The following is a 22,838-nucleotide window of genomic DNA, read 5'->3' as shown; positions in this document are numbered from 1 at the left end:
ATGTTAAAGGCTATGAAAAAATACATAAAATGGGGGAGGGGATGGAGAATGTTTATCAGGGTGGGGTGTGTGGTTTTATACAGTCAGTAGATCACATTTGAGCAGAGGCCTGATTAAGGGAGACAGGGAGACTTGACAAAGTCAGAAGAGCATCTTAGGGAGAAGGAGCAGCAGAAGCAAAGGATCTAAAGCAGAAACATGTTTTTGTCTTCTCAAGAAGAGCAAAGGAAAAGTGTCCTTGGATATTTTTTTGCTTTCTTAAAAGTCATCTGCTTCTTTTTTTATATATTTTTAAAATTGTTTTAAGGTAAGCCATCTGCTTCTTAAAGCACATTTTCTTAGGGATCAAAAAATGAATGATTTAAGTAAGGCTACAAATAATTTTAATAAAAGTCGATTTGATAGATTGAAGCCATATTATCAGTTTTTATATAGGCAAGTATGAGAGAGTGCATTTCTTCATTCAAATTATAAAATTCTGTTTGTGGTGGTCAGTAAAAAGTTCCCTTGAATATTGGTTCAATGTTCAGTAATCATTGTGAAATAAACTGTGTCTCTATTTCTGCGGTTCTCTTTAAAGTGATTTATTTTCAGGGCAGTTCTTAGCAAAATGAAACACATTCTTTCATCCATGCAAGTACAGAACAATGGAGTTCTATGCACCTCCAGTAAAGTTTGGGTCTTTATTTTTCAGTTCTCAGAAGCCTGCAAAATGTATCGGGGCAATGGAATGGAGAACTTACCCTCCATCCACAACAAGGCTTGGAACTGGAGATTTCCCTCACAGCGGTAGCTTGGTACCTGGTAAGTGGTTTTAAAATTTTATCAGCCCGATTCTTAAAGCACAGTTGCCTTCCCCTGCTTGCTCCATCCCATGAAAAGAAGTAACAACTTTCTCTTCCTGTTAGTCTAGCTGCTTAAAAATAACACATTCCAGCAAGGAGGGAGGGAGATTACAAGCAACAGGACATATGAGACTTGCCAAGGGGGCCAGCATTTCCTGGCTCACAATTGCAGGAAAGGCTTTGCTCCATTATCAATGGGACCTGGATGCTTTGATAGGCAATTGTTTTAAAAGCTAAACAACATTTGCAGTTGAAATATTGTGTGTGTTATACAAGGCTTGTGTGGAGGAAACATAGCACCAGATGGATCAGACAATAGTCTTGTCTGATGTTTTGTTCTTTTACTGGTAATAAAAAAAAAAAAAAAAAAAAAAAAAACCTCAAAAAAATAGCCATATACAATTTCGTTTTTAATAAAGTCTCTGTTGTTTCAGAGAAGAATGGTGGGACTGTCATGAACAATACTGATTTCCTTTGCAATAATTGCTGATTTTAAAATGTGCTGAGTTAAAATAGACATTGCCCAGAAACAATGGAATGGCTGTGACGTTACAATCGCTTTGAGTAAGGAGATTCCTTATTAGGCACACTGAATCCATCATCTCCAGTGGAATTTGAAAAAAATGATCAACTAGCTAGAAATATACTCCCCCTATAGTCAGGACAGAAGCATGACTTCTAAACAATTTCTTTTATTTAAGTAATACCTTTGCTGATATTGCCTTGCTCTCTATTCTGAATTCCTATGAGAAATAGGTAGATGATAGAGAATTTAGTGTATTTATAAAATATGTTTCATATATATTTAAAGTTTTATTTATATATATTCTCTACTTCTCAGAAAATTTACTAGCTATGATGATCTTACTAGTATGGCTAGGAAATGTTTGTTTTTTGTCTTTCTTTCTGAAGAAGAAGAGAAGAATGGATTGAAAAATAGAGCTTCATTAAAAAACTACTTGTAAAAATATCTCTTCATGATAAATCTTATAATCCCATGTCTTATCTTCAAGTGATAGAGAAGCTGACAATTCTCTCTCAAAAGCTGTGTGGCATTTGGTTATCTTCAGGCAATTGCTGGTCTTCCTTACTCTGGGTCATCGAGATTAGAACATCTGCATGGTGGAGCACTATTTTCCATCCTCTTTCCACCTGAAAATATAGAATAATTTCATTATTTAGTCAGTCGAATTCTGATGCAGTGCTGGAATAATTATGATTCCAATATGCTCCCATGTTATTTTTAATGGGTCTCTCTCTGTGTGTTTTCCCACATGTAAAGAGGTAGAGAAAAATGCATCTTGACCAAAGAAAGTGAAATTTAGACTAGGGTTAGGGTTAGGGTTAGGGTTAGTAGGGACTCCACTACTGCTGCTGAACAGGTAGTTACCAAATCCAATAAGAGAATCTTTCGAGGCTATAAGAACAACTGAGAAATGAGTAGAGAAAACAATACAGACTATGAATAGAAGATAAAAAATCATTTGAATATTCACTTTGTTGATTAATGACAGGGAGACTTTGAAGATATTACTTAACTTTCCCAAGAGTAGAATTTTAAAATGAAATTGTGTTAATGCTCACTTCATATGTGTTAATATGTGTGAACTATGTGGCAATAGTAAGTTCTCAACATGTACACCTTCCCCATTCTCTGCATTGTTGTTAAATATAAGCTGACTTTTGAGAAAGTTTATCCAACCTTTTCTGGTTTCTCAATTTTATCTGATAGGAGTATAAATCTCCATCCACCCAACTATTTTGGACCATATCAAATTCTGAGGAGCCTACTCAAGTAGCAAGATTTCATATAGAACTTTCATAAAATACTTGAGTCAATTTGTAGAAAATATCTCTGTGGTCCTACCCCAACACTTCTTTTTTTTTTTTTTTTATTTTAAAGGTTTTATTTATTTATTTATGAGAGACTCACAGAGAGGCAGAGACATAGGCAGAGGGAGAAGCAGGCTCCCTTCAGGGAGCCCAATGTGGGACTCGATCCCAGGACCCTGGGATGAAGCCCTGAGCAGAAGGCAGATGCTCAACCACTGAGCCACCCAGACACCCTGAATCGAGGATATTATGATAAAATTAGTCATTCGTGGTTGAGCAATTTGGTATTGTCTAAGTGCAGCTGTGAGTTAAGCACTAAAAAAAAGTATACAGTTTCTCTGGTGGAAAAATAAAGATTTTATTATAAAGTGGTTTTGACATAAGCCCCAATGAGTTCCTTAAATTCATAATGTCTCTCGAAATCTAACCTTAATTCAGGATATAATGATCTACATGGTGACATAAGTTAATTTTATTCATGTCACAATTGGTAGTGATGCTACCCCAACACTTCTTTAGGATATTTTGGAGTCCTCGAAAGGAAGATGTGGTGGCTGAAGTCATGAGGGTAGCTCAAAGAATCTTATTTCCGGGGAGAAACACGTTCTATTTGACACACAAAATGAGAAGAAAAAAGATTTTACAATCAAGTTGAAGAAGTTGAAATTGAAAAGATAAATCAGGCAAAGTATTTTTAAAAATCAATGACAATATTTGTAAAATAGAAGTAAGTTCAGACTTAATATTTACTTTTATTTTAATACTGGCTCCTAATGGAACTTAAAAACAGCTGGCTTTGTTGATCTAATGGTTCCATCTACGACTGAATAGACAGAGTCAGAATCATTAAAGTTCCATTCTCATCAGATTTGTGCTTGAGAAAACTTAGTATACTCCTGCAATAATTTATTATAGACATTTCTTTGTTTCTCTTAGAAATATTATTAAAATGACAGAAGGGGATGAAATGAAATAGTACAGCAATTAAACAGTTTAAAACTTTTCAATAATAGAGAAGCATTCAACTGCATCTTTCATTACCACCATCTGCGTTGTATATAACATTTCAAGATCAACAGCAGGCAGGATTTTGTTTGTTTCTTTGTTTATAGGGAATTCCGACCATGGTAGGCTTTTCCCATTTCTGGAGAATACTGTAAAAAGGAAGATAGTTATCTTTCTTGGATGGCAAGGACATTCTCAAGGTCTTTCCCAAACTATTCACTTCCCTCACCCTCACCCTCCTCCCACAATAAACCTACTGTAGTCTCAGCCATGAATATTTTCATTCAAAATAAAGAGTACATTATCTTCTTACCTAACCTAGTGAAGGAAAAAAATTGATAATGATATATTCTCATCTTCTGGAATGTTAAGTACAACATGGGTTTGAATTTCAACACTAAAATGGAAATCAAGGCTGGAAAAAAGTCATCATTTGTGGTTTCATAGAAATTAATGTTCCGAATTGCATTGCCTCCTAACGGCCTCATGGAGTTACCACAATTTCCAGTGTGGGTAGCTCACTTCTCAATTCAATTCATTTTAATTCACTTCTGTTCAATTCAAATACACAAGAATTCATTGAATACTTTTTGAACAGAGTGAACACTCTGATGCTATATATCGAAAATTGCAAGAAACTCTTGACTTTACTTCAAATGAACTAATTTTCTGGGCCAATGATTTTAATTACTAGTTGTAGTACTTGGTCTTTTTTTTTTTTTTAATTCTGTTCTTTTAAAAAGTAACAAAATAGCACCACATTCTAATACAAATAGTTAGTTGGATAACCCTCCTGCCTAAAGATGGCAACACTATCAATGCTGAGCTGATGTTTGACCCACAGACTCATGGTGAAAAGGTATGGAAATCTAAAAAAGAAGTATTTGGGGTGCTTGAATGTAGTGGGAAGCATGGAGCAGTGAATAACTTCTAGGAAGGCAGATGCTGGACTGGAAATGAATTAGCTTTGGGTCGATGTCAGAATACTACTTTCTAGTCATCACTCTGCTACCAATTGTGTAATCTCAAATGAGTTATTCAAACGTCCTTAGACTCCTCAGTCATAAAGTGAGAGAAGAGAACCAAAAAGCCCCTTGGGTCCCTTCCTGTACTGGGTTTCTAAAATTGTAGTTTTTAAACTTCCATGGGATAAAATCCAACTCGAATTCTGACACATATTGACAGGCTTCTTTTCTTTCTTTCTCTTTCTTTCTTTCTTTCTTTCTTTCTTTCTTTCTTTCTTTCTTTCTTTCTTTCTTTCTTTTCTTTCTTCTTTCTTTTTTTTTTTTTAAGAGAACAAGAGACAGAGGGAGAGAAAGAGAGAGAGAGAGGCACAGGCACAGGCAGAGGGAGAAGCAAGCTCCATGCATGAAGCCCAATGTGGGACTCGATTCCGGGACTCCAGGATCACGCCCTGAGCCAAAGGCAGATCCTCAACCACTGAGCCACCCAGGCATCCCTATTGACAGGTTTCAAATAATCTTTGAATCTCCAGCTTATTGTCAAGTCCACAATTATACTCAGATTATTTAATGTATTTTCCATTGTAAAAACCTCTTTCAATTTTTAACGTTATTTAAAAATGCAAAATAAAACTAATGTACAAAATAGATTCATAGTTATATATGAAATAAATATGTAATAGACACAAAACACTGATTCACCAATTTAAGGAGATCTTTAGATTTTTACATATGTTCTATTCAGTACCAGGGTAGTACTTTATGTATTTTACTATTCAGTATCATGTTTATTACTATTGCTACCAAACTCATCAGACAAGTCTTGAAATATTGGGACACTGTCAAGCTTATGATATCAGATGGGAATCTTCTAAAACATTGAATTTTCACTTAAAAGCTTGAGTTTTGCCATTGGTTGCCAGTTGTTTTCTTAAACATTAGAGGCCTACTTCATTCATTTCTGAGAAAATGTCTGCCAAATATGCAAATCTCAGTAGCCATTGTTTTCTGCTATACTCTGAAGTAAAAATGGCATTCCTTTTAAAAAAGGAATTGTTCAGTTCACAACTCAACTGTGCAAGTGCTTTTCCTCAAGAAAACCATCATACTTCAATGTGCAAAAGTGCTTATGTGAACTTTCCATTTCATCATGAAAAATATTAAATAGATGTGTGCTCAAGTTCAGATGCAAAACTTCTATAAAATGAAATAAACAATTAAATTAATAGAATTACTAAATTTTAATAAGTGAGAAAATGTACTTACAAGGCTTATCTTGAAAGGCCACAAGATGAATTAAAATTTATATAGGAGCCTAAATTAAAAATTTATATAGGAGCCTAATTAGTCACATATACCATCTAGCTTGTCTCAACAGTACCTTACTCTTTCAAGGCTATATCCTTGGAACAGCTCCCACTGTGGAAATGGTAAGCAGAATGTATACTCCAAAGACAGAGGAAAAGGTGAGGAGTCTTTGGTTGCTGGTGTCCAGGTTGTAGGTCAACCAGTGGTCACATATTCTGATGACCTCTTCCAGCATCACACCTCTGTGATTGATAATTACTATTAAAATATCAATGAGTCCCTTTATTTGTTTACTGATTTAACATAGAATCCTGTGGTTGATCCAATTTAGAGGCATGTCCTTCCTCCTTGGCAATCATTCTGAATATACAGATGGTAGATATCTTGGGGTAGGAGTCCCCATATCCCTTCAGTGGGTTTGATGAGATAAAAAATATTTTCATAATAATTCTATGGCATATGGGATGGCTCAGCGGTTTGGTGCCTGCCTTTGGTCCATGGTGTGATCCTGGCGTCCCAGGATCGAGTCCCACATCAGGCTCCCTGCATGGAGCCTGCTTCTCCCTCTGTCTGTGTCTCTGCCTCTCTCTCTCTCTCTCTCTCTCTCTCTCTCTCCATCTCTCATGAATAAATAAATAAAATCTTTAAAAAAATAAAAATAATTCTATGACATAAATTACTTATTTCACTGTGTTAACATTTGTGCTAATTGTATAAAGCAAGGGTGGTAAAATTTCTGGTGCTTTATTATCAATCAAGGCAGTAGAATCCAAATATGCTACACTCTTGGTTCTCAGTTTTTAATTTATAATTGCCACTTTAATTCTTTTTTAAATCCAATTTCACTTTAATATACTCATAACAGGGTAGTAAATATTAGTAATTCTTTGTCTCAGCCTCTAACAGGCTATCGACTACAGTAAATTCTCAATAAATTACTGAACAATTTCTCAGAGAATCAAATCATTATGGCTTGTTTGATGTAATAATAATGAACACAAATGTCTTTAATTCTACTTTTTGGTATTTATATGAGTGATATTTATCTAATTTCTAATGATGGTAAATGGGATGATTCATATTTTTTTTTGCTGAAATGGCTCTAAATATTGCAGAAGAGTTCAAATCATTGGAAGCGAAGCTGTGTGTATGTGTATGTGTGTGTAAGAGAAAGAGACAGTTTCAGATTCCTTTCCATTTAAGTATTATTGTGAGTATGACTACAGTAAAGGGTAAGACAACATTCACGCTATGCCAGGCTGTCATGTGAAGGGTTGGGCCATAGGGCCTATGCCATTCTCATCACGAACTGCTCTCTGCACAGCCAGAGTTGAACTGTCTGTGCTGTACATCTGGATGAAACTGTACATCTGGATGAAATTTCAGTAAATGAGATGGGGAAATTATTTGGCACTTTGTTTCCCATGTTTGTCTGAGAGGATTAAATTAAATTTTGCTGGGTCACCATTAATGCACACGCCCTGCCATAAGCAAATGACAGAAGATTTAGAAATCTTCTTTAGTGAAATCCTTTATCTTATATAACTGCTTTCACTGGTAAATAATTTAGCTGAATTTTTATATTATTTTCCAGACTTTTGGAAGTCTCAGAGTCAGAGACATTTAACGTTGGGAGCAACTTTGGTGATAACCTAATTCAACACTTTTGTTTTGTTGACCTTGACACACAGAAAGGTTAAGTTGTTTACTCCAGGTTACCCCAAGCCCTGACTAAATCAGAACTTGAACTCAGTTTCCAAAGCCTCAATAAAAATGTATACACTTTACTTTTTACTTACGTTAGAGTTCAAATTAGAGTAGGAACAATATTTTCCTACCTAATCTCTTTCACATGGAATCAGGTCTCTTTACTTTTACAAAAGAATTAAAAAGTAAATATACTTGATGTTGGAAAATAATCTTTTTGAACTAACTGCAAGTTACTTTTCTAGCACAGCTACTAGGTTTTTTTCCCCCAATATTATCTTGTTTATTCCAGCTATGCTATTGAATACCCACTCTACTAAAAAAATAATAGTTTTCATAATACATTTCAATTTTGTTTTCAGTTGGCTTAACTTCCAAAAGCCCTAACTCTGAGAAATCTCAACACTGTCTTCTATTAACTTTTTATAAGACAAATTTTACATACTCTAAAATAATTCAGCTTGTACCTTACCTTTGAGATTTGAAAGTTATCAATAACAGTAGCTTAATATATCCACTGAATACAATAAAAACTAATAGGAAATCTACAGGAGACACTCGTTTAACCAAAATGATTTACTTTTCCCAGAAAAACATTGACCTATGTCCATTTCACTCTGAATCCATTTTAACCTATTTAAAATTTGCCTGGGTACTGCTATTTCCATAAACTTAGTTAAATACTCAATGAATAATTTGTGTTTGCTCCTAAACCTATATATGCTAGCTATACTCATAATTATGATTATAATAGAATGCTTTTATTGGTTCCTACTATTTTGAAACTATGTATGTGCATATGTAACAGATAACTTTGGGATGCCCTAGCATGGCCCCTTAAGGAAACTTTCTAGTGATGAGATAGGACTCTTTGAATTAAGAGTATATTGCAAGCTGTTTTGTGAGGTCTTAAATCTCCTATTAAGATCAATCTTAATAGACCTTTTATTAATTTTATTAGAATTTATTAATGTAGAATCATTTTTAAAGATTTTATTTATTTGTTTGTTTTTTTATTTATTTATTTATAGCAGAGAGAGAGCAAAAGAGAAAGACTAGGAGGAGAAGCAGAGGGAGAGGGACAAGCAGACTCTGCAGACTCTGAGTGCAGGGCACAAAGTGGCCCAATCCCATCACCCTGAGATCGTGACTGAGCCACCCAGAAGCCCCACTAATGTAGAATCTATTAATGGGAATTATTTTCATTCTCATCATGCACCCTGCGTATTGAATTTATACTATTGCAAATTTGATGTTTTTATTGTATTATTTTCCTAATACTGTAGGGAATTGAAGCTCTCCCAAATAAATTCAGTTCATTTCTCCAATGTCCAATATAGTTATCTTATAATCTGGGGGGAGAGATAAATGTGTTTTTTACTTTTATAAAATTTTTATAAAAGTCAGTTTTATAGTCCTGTAGGTTTAAAGTAATTACAACTCTCTTTTCCTCACAAATTATAATCTCAACTTCTCATGCCTATACTCATCTACTTATTTTGAATCAAATAATAGGCAGAAATACCTGATTCCAACCATATTTTATTACAGAAAAATATTCTACAAATAACTAAACCCTTACCTTGAACAATACAAGTACAGATATTTAAATAACAATATAAATATAGCAATTAAAATACGAATATAAATAAAATTAATGATTGGTACCATTTCATCTCTTAGCAGAACAGTTTGTAAAAAGAATATTAGGGTCAATATTTTGAAATTTGAGACCAAGTACTTTACTTATACTTTTTCAGCCTCAGTTGTAAAATGGTAAATGGGTAAAGAAAATCTAAAAAAAAAAAAAAAGTTTGTATTCAAAATACTTAAAACAGTGCTTAGTTTAGCCAAGAAACTTGATGATTGTTACTCTCTAGTTCTCCTTTCTGATTCCCCTAGAGTATTTTAGCAATCTTTAATGTTTGCAATGTTGATACTTTTTTATGCTGTTTGCTATTTGTGTCACAGAGATGCCACTGTTGATGCCCAGAAGAACAACAAAAATGTTTCTTTATTTTGTTTAATCTATAATAGTTCTGACTTCTTTTATGATTAGTTGGAAATAAAAGGCTACTGTTAGTTCAATTTGGTTTAAAATTTATTCCAATCCAATAATTTTAACAGTCCTCTAAGAAAATCCTCAGTCCTTAGAAACTGAAATCCTGACTGTTATTTCCATTCTCTCCATGCACTTGATATTTTCAAGGATGGTATTGAGTTCAGGGATGGGTCCAATTTGGAATCTTTAGATATATACAAGGAAAAAAAGGAGAGTCTTTGGATTCATCCATCAGATACTGGATTTCAGTCCCCTGTAGGGTGTAGGGTGTGTGTTCTGTGTCTGCCACAGTATTTGGTTGGCCTGGTCCTTACTTTGGATATTCTGCTCCTGGCATTTTTTTTCCTGATATCTGAGGTTGATGAACACAAAATGAAATTTTTTCTGCTTCACCAATGGCTCCCAGTTACCTAGCCCTTACTGTCTTGCAGACTTCCATTCTTCCATTCTTCCATATGGATCCTTGCTCCAGGCACTCCATCCACCATGGAATGTTCTTTCTTGCCACATAGGGACCAAGATGAACTTGGAAGCTAATCCCATAATTTATTTCTCTGTGGCTTTTTCCCCATTCCCATAACTGTAATGCTGTCCCTTAAGGTGGCACAGGGTCCTTTCCATAGAGGAGAGGAGTCCTTTCCAAGTGTCCCAAATGGAGAATTGGACAAGAGTTCCTTGTCTTCAGCTTTCTAATCAAACTAATTGACACATTCACTCCTGCAGGCCAAACGCAGAGAAGTGAAATTAGCACATCTACCTGACAGATTCCTTGCCTGGTACTTTCCCTGTAACAACCAGGATTCAGAGAGTCTGCTGATTTCTTCCTGTCAACCTAAGACTTCCTGCCATTGCCTGGTTCACAGCGCTTGAATCTTGATTGGTAAAATGGGTGGTAAAAAAATTAAAAACTAATTTCTTCCTCAGCAATGCTTCACTCTCAAACCTGGTATCTTCTCAAAAATTCATATTTGCAATATAGTCTGAGTATTGATTTTTGTTTTCCTTTTACACTCTCACTGCAACATTTTAATTATTCTCAAGGAGATGTATCTGAGCTAACTAGGGAGAAGGTCATGTCATGAAAATGCACAGTATAACAATCCTTTAACTTTTTTTTTTCAAATAGTTTCTATTACATATACTAAACTACTGATATTTTTTCTATTTAAATTTATATCTAGGATATCAAATCAAAATGTCTAAGAATTCAATGTTCAATGCTATGTGAACTCATTCACAATATTTTCTGTTTCTATTTATTTCTAGCAGTTAATGTATTATTTTTCACCAAAAAAGGAAGAACACATATTCAGACACTCTGTGAAAATAATGTTTCCTTATAGATCTTGTGAGAGTAAAGATCAAATAACAATACTTATATTGCTTGTGAAAATGAAGAATTTAAGATTTTATAATATTTTTAATTAAATTATAGAAATGAAAATGTGATATTTTTTAGTGTTTATCTGATTAGTCACCAATGTACATTTATTACTGTAGTGTATGAGCTTCCTTTCTTTTCTTCTTTTCTCTTTCTTCTCCTTTTTTTTTCCTTTCCTAATCCATTTTAGGCTGCCTCTATGGATTCCAGCATTTGTCCCAGTACGATCTTATATGGAAAGAAGTGATCAAAAAAGCATCCAGGATATGGTAAGCAGAATGAGGCATAGAGTCTTGCTAAGAGAATTTTACAATCTGTTATGCATGATTGAGTATCGCATTTATTCCTAAACTACTTTCTGCCATTATTACTCGCTATAAACTTTTTCCCAAAGTGCATATATTTAAAATTTATTTACATGTGTTTTCCTTAAACACTTAAGCCCTCTTACATTTAAGCTCTTGAAGCAATGCACTGACTCAATAGATAGAAATACTCATTCATTACAAAGAAATATGTTTTAGATTCTAAAAAAATTCGTGGAATTTCTGGTGCCATTCAAATAAAGGAGGTAAGTTTCTAAGATGCATGGGGGAATCTCTTATCCAGAGGACTTTGGAAGGTCATAACTATTTCATATTTTATTATGCATAGAATGTATTTCTTTGAAGATGCTCCCATTATATTTAATCTAAATTATTATACTCAATCTTTTAAGGTCTTGTCCCTCTGAGTTGAATTCTCTTTCTTTCCATTGTTATCTATGAAATTTGATGAAGTGAAACTGGAATAAAAATGATGATACCACTCAATATGGTCTTCACAGCTCTGCACATCTGGAGATAAACAAAATGGCATGTTTGAAAATGAAAGTTAAACAAAACAATGGCAAAATGTGCTGTAAAAAATTTTGTAATTCTAATTTGTCTTTTATTAAAGTTTACCTTTGATAACTTGAAATACTTGATTTTGTATATATACACTATTTGCAACCTATTTATAATGAGTAAATGTGTTTTATATATTTAATAAATTAAGTACTAAAAACAGTGGTTATGACTTAGCTTATCTTGGTAACTTAAAATTACTTATTATTACTTTTTTGAATAAAGAAATGAGGTAAATGAGGTAAGAAGATCAAAACAACTAAGAAAACTAATGAATCAAAATAGTAGAACAAATAATTCCAAAATTAAATGAAATATGGTGTTTTATAACTGCTGGATAAAATCTAAGAAAATAAAACTTTGTGTTTTGTTTTTGTGTGTGTGTCTGAGCACATGGAAACACACGATTGATAGATTACTTTTATTGTTATTATTTTCAAATTTCTAAAAACATATATTAAGTATTTTCCACAGAAAAGAACCATATGTGCTCTTTAATATTGGCTAAGAAAACTCCCTTGGATAAAATAAATATTAACACTTGGCACAAAATGTAAGTTGTGACCATATTTTGCTCAAACTACCCCAGTATTTTAAATTAAAGGAGGAAAATTGTAACTTCTAAATTTAATTTTTGTGAAAGTTAAGAGCAAATCGATGAATGCGTATCAAACGACCGCTTGTCCCCATGCTCCATGAACTGAATTTCTACTTAATATCATATGCTTTGAAGGAGCCTTGTAAGACTAAAATGAAGACTACCTTAATCTTGTTTCCCACTAGAGAAATATTATGCCTCACCTCTACTCCAGAGGTCAGTATACTTCCAACCGAAGTAGGAATTCATTGAGTTCTAGAATGATTCTGCTTTGTAAAATCATATAGATGAATAGATTGAAACTTTGTCCCAAAGAAAGCATTCAGTTATGTATGAGTGTCATACTCTTGTGACTTGTATCCTTCTCATACACACACATAGAAACAATGAATTAGGGAGTAAATTAAGACACTTGGCAGGATTCCATTTCTGTATATTTTCTAGGAATCTCCCCAACTCCTACCTTGCCTTACAAACTTCGAAGGAATTAAATGCTCTTCTGATTGTTAACCATATATATGGTTATATATCTCAGTTATATAGCTCATAAATATATATATGAAAATTGTATATATATATATACATATATATATGCTATCAGCATTACAAAATCAGTTCAGAGAATCAAGCCCATGAGAGAGTAGGTGAAGGAGATCCATTTTAACACTCATTTTTTTTTTTTGAAAAACAATAATGAAAAGACACATGGCACCATTCATTTGTGAAAATATAAATAATGTGGGTAACAGAAAAAAGCAGGATGAAATCTCTCAACTAGGCGGGCTGTACTAATTTCAAATTGGGGCCGCAATTCTCAAACCCCAAACAACTCTTTCCCTAGCCTCACTTTTAGCTGATGATTTTGATGAGTATTTCAGTGAGAACATAAAAGCAACCAGAAATGAACTCCCGCCAGCTCTCAACAACACATTTATCTTCCTTTTAGCTATTCTCTGTTTTTTGCCATCAACAAAGGTGAATTCTCCATGCTCCTGCTTGAAGTCGATGCCTCCTGCTCTAACCTACTCCACTACATCCATCGCTTCATTGCTGCTCCACTTTCTCTCCTAAATCATCAACTTTCCCTCTAATCATTCTCATCTGCATAGCAACATGCTATTGTTTCCACGGTCTTAAGAGAAACAAACTGAAAATTACTGTTTGTAACAATTGGCCCAAACTTCTGCATCCTTTCTCTTCCCATTCAGTAATATCCTTGCAAAGAGTTGCCTGTGGGCTTCTCCCTTTCTTTTGGTGGCAGGGCCACCCAAAGATGAATTTTTTTGCCCCTTTAAAAATTGTTCTACTGTCTTCTACTTGTCTTTATCGAGCATGATTAACTTTATAATCGATAAGTGACAATATTTTAAATGTCTACCATGTTGCTGGATTCAACAGTTGGCTCTCAGCTTTTACCTTGCTTTGATTTATATAGAGCATTTGATTAAATTGATCACTCTTTATTTTTAGTATACTTTATGGGGGGTTTTGGTATATTTGTGGGTTTTTAAATATTAATTTATGTATTTGAGAGAGAGAAAGAGTGTGCATGTGTATGGGCACAGGGGTCCAGGGTGGGAGGTCAGGCAGAGGGAGAGCGGGAAGGAGGGAAGCACAGGCTGGCTCGATCTCACAACTCTGAGATCATGGCCTAAGCTGAAATCAAGAGTCAGTCGCTTAACAGACTGAGCCATGTTGGTGCCCCTGTACATTTGCTTATTAATTGCCAGGCATTATACTCTTGAATTTTCTCCATTCGCTGAGGCCTCCACCTGGTTCTCTTGTCCTGCCCCAACTTATATTGCTGGAGGCGCCAAGCACAGTCTTTAGAACTCAGCCCTATCTAGTCTTTCTTCTTGGATGATCTCAGAATTTTACAAGCCATTTATATTCCAGTGGTTCTCCAGTGGTTATATTTCTAGTCCACACATGTTTCCTGAATTTCAGATTCACATATTCAAGCCTTACTTTAAATATTCTCTTGGATGTTAAATTGATATTTTTTGAACTGAACTTCTGACCTTACCACTGCACCTACACCAACCCACTCCAATCCACACCTCCCTGGAAAATTCAGCTTTCACATGGTGTGCATCTCAGTGGATGGCATCTTCTCTCCATTTGCTCAAACTGTGGAGTCATTTTTGATTTCTCTATTTCTCTTACACTTGATCGAATCCATCTGCAAAAGTAATTGGCTATACCATCAATATTTATTTCATAAATGATCACTTCTCAACCTTTTGCTGTGGTCAATCTAGTCTGTGCCATCATTTCTCTCTTGGATGTTTGCAGTTAGCAACCTAACAGATTTCATTCTTATTGTTTCTTCTCAAAATAGCATCTAGAATAATCTGCATAATATGTGACTTAGAACTTATTTAATTATATCCTTCTTTTTTTTTAAGGATTTTATGTATTTACTCACAAGAGACACACACACAGAGAGGCAGAGACATTGGCAAAGGGAAAAGCAGGCTTCCCTCCAGGGAGCCTGATGTGGGACTCGATCCCAGGACCCTGGGATCACGACTTGAGCCAAAGACAGATGCTCAGCCACTGAGCCACCCAGGTGCCCCATAGCCTTCTATTTTAAGCTGATCGTGGAGTCATACCAAACTAAAATCTTACATGAATATTAAGAAGCAAAAGTGGGGATCCCTGGGTGGTGCAGCGGTTTGGGGCCTACCTTTGGCCCAGGGCGCGATCCTGGAGACCCGGGATTGAATCCCACGTCGGGCTCCCAGTGCATGGGGTCTGCTTCTCCCTCTGCCTATGTCTCTGCCTCTCTCTCTCTCTCTCTCTCTCTCTCTCTCTGTGTGACTATCATAAATAAATAAAAATAAATAAAAAAACATAAGAAGCAAAAGCGTATTTATTAATAGGAGAATAAGTATAATATGCTATATTCACATGGTTATGTTATCATTAAAAGCGGTTCTGTGGTCATTCATACTAATATGAAAAATATTTATGATAGATGTTTTAGTGAAAAAGGAAAGACTAGTTACATGATTACAAGTATATAAAAGCAAACAATGATGACATAACAAAACCAAAAACAAGAATAACGATAAACTGCATAAACAGAAACTAGAAAAAATAGTTCATATTTTTATGAGTTGTTTTCCTTAGATAGTGATTTTTAAAAGTTTTTAAATGTTTCTGATGTGCTCTAACTTTTCTTTTATTGATATGAGTTTTATTAATTATGGATAAGTGATATAGTTCTGTAATTAAGTATAGCTTATACAGAAGATTTAATTTAATTTAAAATTATAATAGGTAACTTCTGCCCCCCAATTTATTATATTTATTTTTTCATCTTTTGGATGTAATACCTGATTTTTAATGTAGTGGCCTACATTCATATGTCTCCATATTAACTTTTTAGCTAATAGGGAAAAATAATATGTATACATCTATTGAAATAAATATTCATAGAAATAATAATCTACAGGGGATCCCTGGATGGCTCCCAGTTTAGTGTCAGCCTTCAGCCCAGGTGGTGATCCTGGAGTCCCGGATCGAGTCCCGCATCATGGTCCTGCATGGAACCTGCTTCTCCCTGTGGCTGTGTCTCTGCCTCTCTCTCTCTCTCTGTGTCTCTCAGGAATAAATAAATAAAATCTTTAAAAAAAAAAAAAAAAGAAAGAATCTACATATTAGTAAAGATGTGTAAATAAGAAGACCTAAAGTACGATTCTGTCCCTCTTCCCACTAAACTAGCTTTTGAGCTTTTTTTAATAATGGAATTAAGTTCATAATTTCAAGATTTTGAATAATTCATTCCCTTATATAATTGTTGATGTTTCTCCTTTTGCAAATACTGAAATATTGGATACTATGAAAAATTAATTTTAAACATTTGTATTATTTTTAAATAAATGTTCTCCTTTTGGTATTCAATATTACATATATTTATACTAATACTCTTCTTGACTTAATGGCTTAACTTGGCTTGCTTCACTTTACTCTGCTTCCAGTTAACTTCATTTTTCTTTGTGTAGCATCCACTTTTCTGCCCATTTATGCCTCTGGGGGAATGTTTGTCAGATTCCTCTACAAAGAGAATATACTCCTGTGACATCCCAAATTGGTGATTTGGACTATTTCTCTATTAGCATGTTTTTGTTCCTATTTGTCATATGGCATTTTGTAAACACTTCCAAGATTCTTAAAAAAAAACACAGTTTCTGTGTGGTACAAAGCAAAAATTGTTCGATATTTGTAAATCTACTAAAAGCAGGAGAAGTACTACAAACTATTTGATTTTTGTAATGGATAGAATCAGACTTCTTTTTTTTTCAAAATGTAAGTTAGAAAGATAACAGATAAAAGATGTTCTTGGGGAAAATGATCTATAAACTATGACAATCTAAGATTAGAAACAGGAAATACTTTTTGATCTAGAGATATTTTTGTTTTATGACTCTTTTTTCTTTTAGTATCTCTTCTTTCCATCTGGATGGACTCATTATCACCTTTAGTTTTTATCTCCCTTTGAAAGGGACCTTTTAGAGTACTCACAGAGCTTTGTAAAATAAACTAAATTGCTGCTAATTCTCTACGTTTAAGAGGAAAATGCATTTTGGAAACATGAATAAAAATGCTTGCTTAGTAAAATTACCTAATAGCTATAACAGAAAGAAGGTATTTTTTCTTTTTTTCAGAGAAAGAAGGTATTTTAAAATACCTCCCATAAAGAACAGATCTGTGAGTTCTGAGCAAAATGCTATAGCAGTATAGCAAGGTGATAAAAGTTCATAAAATAATAAAATATAATACTTTCCAATTATTAAATAATTGCAGTGTGCTAAGGTATTTTTTAACTTTTAAACACATGTTCTTTAAGTAAAAAAGTGTTTCATTTCATGTTTAAACTTCAGTGTGAGAAGTACAAATCAAAGCTAAAGGTAAGTAACTTCCCTTTGTAAAAAAGGAAAGAGGATAGATTTTAAGGGAAGAGAATGAATCTAGAAAATACGGAACATAATTTTAGAAAACGGTCATTTTTCAGGTCAAAGATTCAGTTGGCTTTTCAGAACACATCACTAAAGATGAGGAGACGGGTGCGGTTGAAAGTATAGATTACATTTAGCAGTGCTCTTTTTGAAGTTCTAAGTTTCTGAGAAATCTCAAATCATAGGTATCATAGATACCAAACCATAGACATCAATTGCTACTGTATCATTTTATTGGTAAAAATCAATGTTATTGATTTGCAAAGAAAAATTAAATGGCATCTGGAGAAACAGTACAATTAGTGTTAGTGTTTTTACAGTCTCCTAGCACTGATTTTAGAACTAAATTTGAAGCCTTACACAAGTTAGGTACATGATTAACACCTTGCAAAAGAACACCTGTGAGGCTGCTAGATCTTTTTTCTTTCCTTCATTTCAGTAACTGACTCCTCTATTTTTCATTCTCCTGTAACATTAAATGATAAAAACCAAGTTGAGCAGGGAGGGAGTAAGAAAACTTAGAGCTAGTGTCTGGGTGTGTGGTGAGATTGTGAGTAGGTGGTCTACACGGTCGGGTCATTTGACCTACCAAAGGGGCCAATGAAAGGAAAACAGTGTGGGAACCATTAATCTTTAACTTGTTTATACAACTGTAATTTTGTATTGCTTGTTTACTGCCCCTCTGATGACAGAAACAGCTCTTCCTTGACTTAGCAACAGGCTTCTGGTCATCTTCCCTAAAAACCAATTTGTGATAATCATGATAATGTTTTAATAGAATAGTTTAATAAAAGTTCAAAATATTATCTAATATTTTAAGTAAGAATGATCTTTGACTATTTTAAAGTATTAGTAGGCTACTTCTACCACATAAGTATTATGGCTTTAATGTTTACTTTTCTACAAAAACAACTTAAGTTTGAGGAAAATAATGTTTCTGCAATGAAGTAGTAGGTATTTATGGAAAATATACTTTTCATCGTAACAGATCATTGGTTAAATATATATTTTAATGATATTTTATATGCCTTTTATTTGTTCCTAGTGTAATAAGATCTTTGGGAATTATCTTCATACTATTTCCATTTAATAGGTATCTCCTGGTGGGTTCTGTTTTAAAAACTATAATTAGGTTAAGTTTTCCTCCTGATAAAGATCCCAGAATTTCTATACAGCAAGTGATTATTTTGTAATGTACATAAAATGTAAATAAAGTCCAAAATAAATTGTGAAGTTCTCTCCTTACCAATAAATGTCTTCTTTCATTTAAAAATTCATTGTCTACAATATACCAAACACAGTGCTGAGGTTGGAACATAAAACATACACAATCCTGAGACTCCTGAAATTTATAATCTAAGATGGAGACTAGTTTTGAGCACACAAATTGTTCTATAAGTATGGCATACTCAGTTAAAAAAATAATTTAAAATGTTTAAAATTCTAAGGAAGATAATTTATTCCTAGATATTTATTTTGAAAATGTTAATTTAAGATGAATAACAAGTTTGAATAAAGACTACCCAATAACACAAGAAAATATGTAGTGAATAAAGAAAAAAAAAGTTATCTGAATATTTTTTTACTAACCATTAAAGATTTAGTTTGATTTAATACATGTTCCTGATTTGCTTAGTGGTTCTCAAAATTTTGATCATCTCAACAACTTGAAGACTGAAATACATATTTCCAGCAAAAAAAAGTGGCTCATTGAGATAGTGATTCTCAAGGCATAGGACCTTGATATCAGAATCATGTTGCTGGGTTTGGAGGAAGCATGTGTAATTTTTTTTAATCCCATTTGTTGATTAATTCTGACACATCCTACCAATAGGCAGAAAAACTTTTTCTCTTCTCTCTCCCTGACATTCCCTCCACTAACTAACGACAGTCTCATAATTTTAGAAAACCTTAAATACATGGCAGAGATTTCAGAGTATTCACAGCTTAGTAGAAGAGGTCTCTCAGTTGACCTGACAGGAAGGATTTACCAAGAACTTTTTAATACCAATAAAACAATGCATTTAAAGAATTCAAAACATTTAATCATATAATATTTGTTTACCAAGACTATTACTACTATTTGTGAGTTAAAAATATCTTTTCCTGAAATTAGACATCTTTATGAAGAAATAATCATAAGCTATAGTGCTTATCTCATTTTTCAAGTAGCTGCATTTACAATTACATTCATATATATAAAAGGTTATGAAATACCCTTAAATAAGCTTTCCTATTATTGATAAAAACTGTAGGATTCATAAGAAAAAAATCTTCAGAATTTCCAAAAACTCAGCCAATATCTTGACAATGCAGAAAATATTTAAGAATAATAGTCTTAAAATACAAATATTCTTAAGAAATAAATAAGCTTTAAAAATTGGTCAGTGTTACCTGAAAGTCACATTTTCAGCTTATACAGGATAAAAAAGCAGATCACATTAGAAGCAGTTTTAACATCATGCATAATATCTTACTGCCATGTACTCCAATTAATGTGTAGAAGAAAGAGTTTTACATAGAAGGGTAGAAGTGAGGAAAGAAGGAAGGAATGGAATCTGAACCTCTCTATAGTTTACAGAATTTCAGCACCAATAAACACAATGTTCTCATTCACAGAGAGGCTAGAAGCTAGACTGACCCCCAAAGGATTCTCATTGAAAAAGGAGAGCTACTTGAAATAATAATTATTCCTTGACTTGAAAAGATCCAGCTTTCCCCCCAAGACATGAAATTATTACACATGCACAGAACAGCTGCTGGAAATTGAATGAGGATGTCAACAACGCTGATAGCACATGGAAGGGTGCGCAGACAGCTTCAAAGGGAAATCGATGAATGCATGGGTATATGTGCTTACCATAAGCACTTCAGTACTATCACCATAATGTGTTCATTTCGTTTTGTTCTTCTATATTCCATTTCCATTCTTAGATTTCCTTAGGACTGGGAAAGATTAAAAAGCCTCTGTGAAAATGAAAGCAGCTAATTTAAGTATCTAGAGTCAGACGACAAAATCACAGATCCTTCTTCTATGTCAGTATTTCTTTTTTCTTATTTTGTACACATTATTCTGCTGCTATATTAATTTTGTTTATGAAAACAATGATTTTTAAAAGTTTTTAAATATCTGTTTGATATTTACCCTGGTAAAGGACTCTTCGTTAATGTTTTTATTAGAACTGTAGGGATATTACGTTTAGTCAGCCCAGACTTTTGTTTTTACCACTCTATGGCCTGTAGTCCTATTTCGTCTGTATCCACCACAATAGCATTGGGCACATGGCCCAAGCTGGCCAGAGAGTACTATACCCTGGTTCACAGATAAGCATGTGGCCCATGCCCAGACAATTAGCATAGTGTTGCCAATTAAAAATAGTTCTGGAATTGTATATTCATTTCCTCATAGGATGGACAGTCCCTATACCAGTGGAAAGTTTACTTTGGTTATACTTTAAATATAGATAAGCAGAAGGCTAGACTCTAAAAGGAATAAAAATTTAAACTAAAACAAAGAAACCACAAACTTCTGTTTTCCAATCATTGTGTAGGAAGCTTGGAAGTTCCCATTCTATCCTAATAAGTAAAAAGCTGAACAAACTGAAAAGTACACAGCTCCTCATAGATTCATCAGGGAAGTGAGGTCAAAGGGCAAACCAAGGTCCCTTCATCAAAGATACATGAATGGCAAATAAGGACATGAAAGATATTCTACATCATTTGTTGTTTGGGCAATGCAAATTAAAACAATAACAAGATACTACTACACAACTTTTAGAATGGCCAAAATCCAGAACACTGACAACACCAAACACTGGTAAGGCTGTAGAACCACAGGAACTCTCACTCATTGCTGGTAGGAATGCAAAATGGTACAAACACTTTGGAAGACAGTTTGGCGGTTTCTAACAAAAGTAGAAACAGCACTGTGCTGCTGTGTGTGTATGCACACGTGTGCATGCATGCTGAAGAGTAAGGAATGTCCATCCATTCCTAACTGTCATGCCTGAGAACATTAATAAAAGGTTCAACCTCATATGCCTGGAAGTGACCACAAGACCGCTATTGAGACATGTCTCTGTTTTCTGGTTCCTTTTGAATCACCAGGGCCCCTCCATAGTTTGCTGATGTGGATAATCATGGGGAAGTTTGCACCCAAATAGATTCCAGACTGACTGTGAGTGGCCCTCATATTCCCCCCTGTGGTGCTAATCCATGGTGTCTGACCTGGTATGACTACTGCAGCAACCCATTCTGTAGCCCACAGAGCCTGGACTTGGGGCAGAGAGTCATTAACAGCCTGGAAGTGGAGTTCTCTCAATCTCAACAACGCTCATGTCATGCAAATTTCTCCCAAGCTGAAAAGAAAAGAACAAACAAACAAACAAAAAAAAGTTAATGGCAGTTTCCATATCACATGCTACACCAGTTCAGGGCGAGAATTTTCTAATAAATCGTTTCTAATATTAAAACTGCTTCCTTTCCTATCATTCCAAGTTCTACCCTGAATTGAGAGAGAGAGAGAAGCTGGATAGGCCCTAAATTCCTGCGGGAAATCCAGATTGATGTCTCCTCTTTGTGAGGAGATAGAGCAGGAAAGGGACGTCTAGCCCCCCAAACAAAGGACTAACAGGCATAAATACATTATTCCACCCTTAGGCTGGCCTGCCCTTAAGAAGGAACTACGTAGCCAGCAGGTGATTTTCACTGGGATAGTGGCTCCCATTATTTCTTGCAGTGGAGCGCTTCTACCACCAGCGGTAGTGAGCCAGGGCACGGTAACCTACTCTTACCATAGGATTCAGCAACCGTGCTCTTTGTTATTTACCCTAATGATCTGAAAATTGCTGTCCATACAAAAACCTGCATGTGGATGTTTACTGAAAATTGTCAAAACTTAAAGGCAACCAAGATGTCCTTCTGTAGGTGAATGGACAAACTGTGGTACATCCAAATAATGAAATGTGATTTAGTACTAAAAAGAAATTAAGTATCAAGCCATGAAAAGACATGGAAGAAACTTTAATACATATCACTAGATGAAAGAAGCCAATCTGCAAAGGTCATGTACTGTCTGATTCCAACCTTATGACATTTTTGAAAAGGCAAATTATGGAGACCGTGAAATGGTCTGTGATTGTCAGGGATTAGGGAGAAAGGAAGGATGGGTAAGCAGAGCACAGAGGATTTTAGGGCAGTGATACTATTCTGTCTGGACACACATTATTATACATTTGTAAAACTTCATAGAATATACAACATCAAGAGTGACTATGACTTTGGATG

The 22,838-nt window shown here is 34.4% G+C and overlaps 1 long non-coding RNA gene across 1 annotated transcript; it reads right to left on the bottom strand.

Annotated features, from left to right (window-relative positions):
- Positions 1 to 1,194: 1,194 nt before the first annotated feature.
- On the bottom strand, positions 1,195 to 22,065 carry LOC125753040 (uncharacterized). The gene is made up of 3 exons (XR_007403888.1): positions 21,780 to 22,065; positions 20,413 to 20,519; positions 1,195 to 1,997 (listed from the first exon to the last, which is right to left on the bottom strand). It is a non-coding gene; the product is annotated as an uncharacterized LOC125753040 (long non-coding RNA).
- Between the last annotated feature and the right edge of the window lie 773 nt (positions 22,066 to 22,838).

Source organism: Canis lupus, chromosome 19, assembly GCF_003254725.2.
Source record: "Canis lupus dingo isolate Sandy chromosome 19, ASM325472v2, whole genome shotgun sequence".
Classification (NCBI taxonomy): domain Eukaryota; kingdom Metazoa; phylum Chordata; class Mammalia; order Carnivora; family Canidae; genus Canis; species Canis lupus.
Note: the sequence above shows the minus strand (reverse complement) of the source record. Positions and strands in the feature narration are given on the sequence as shown.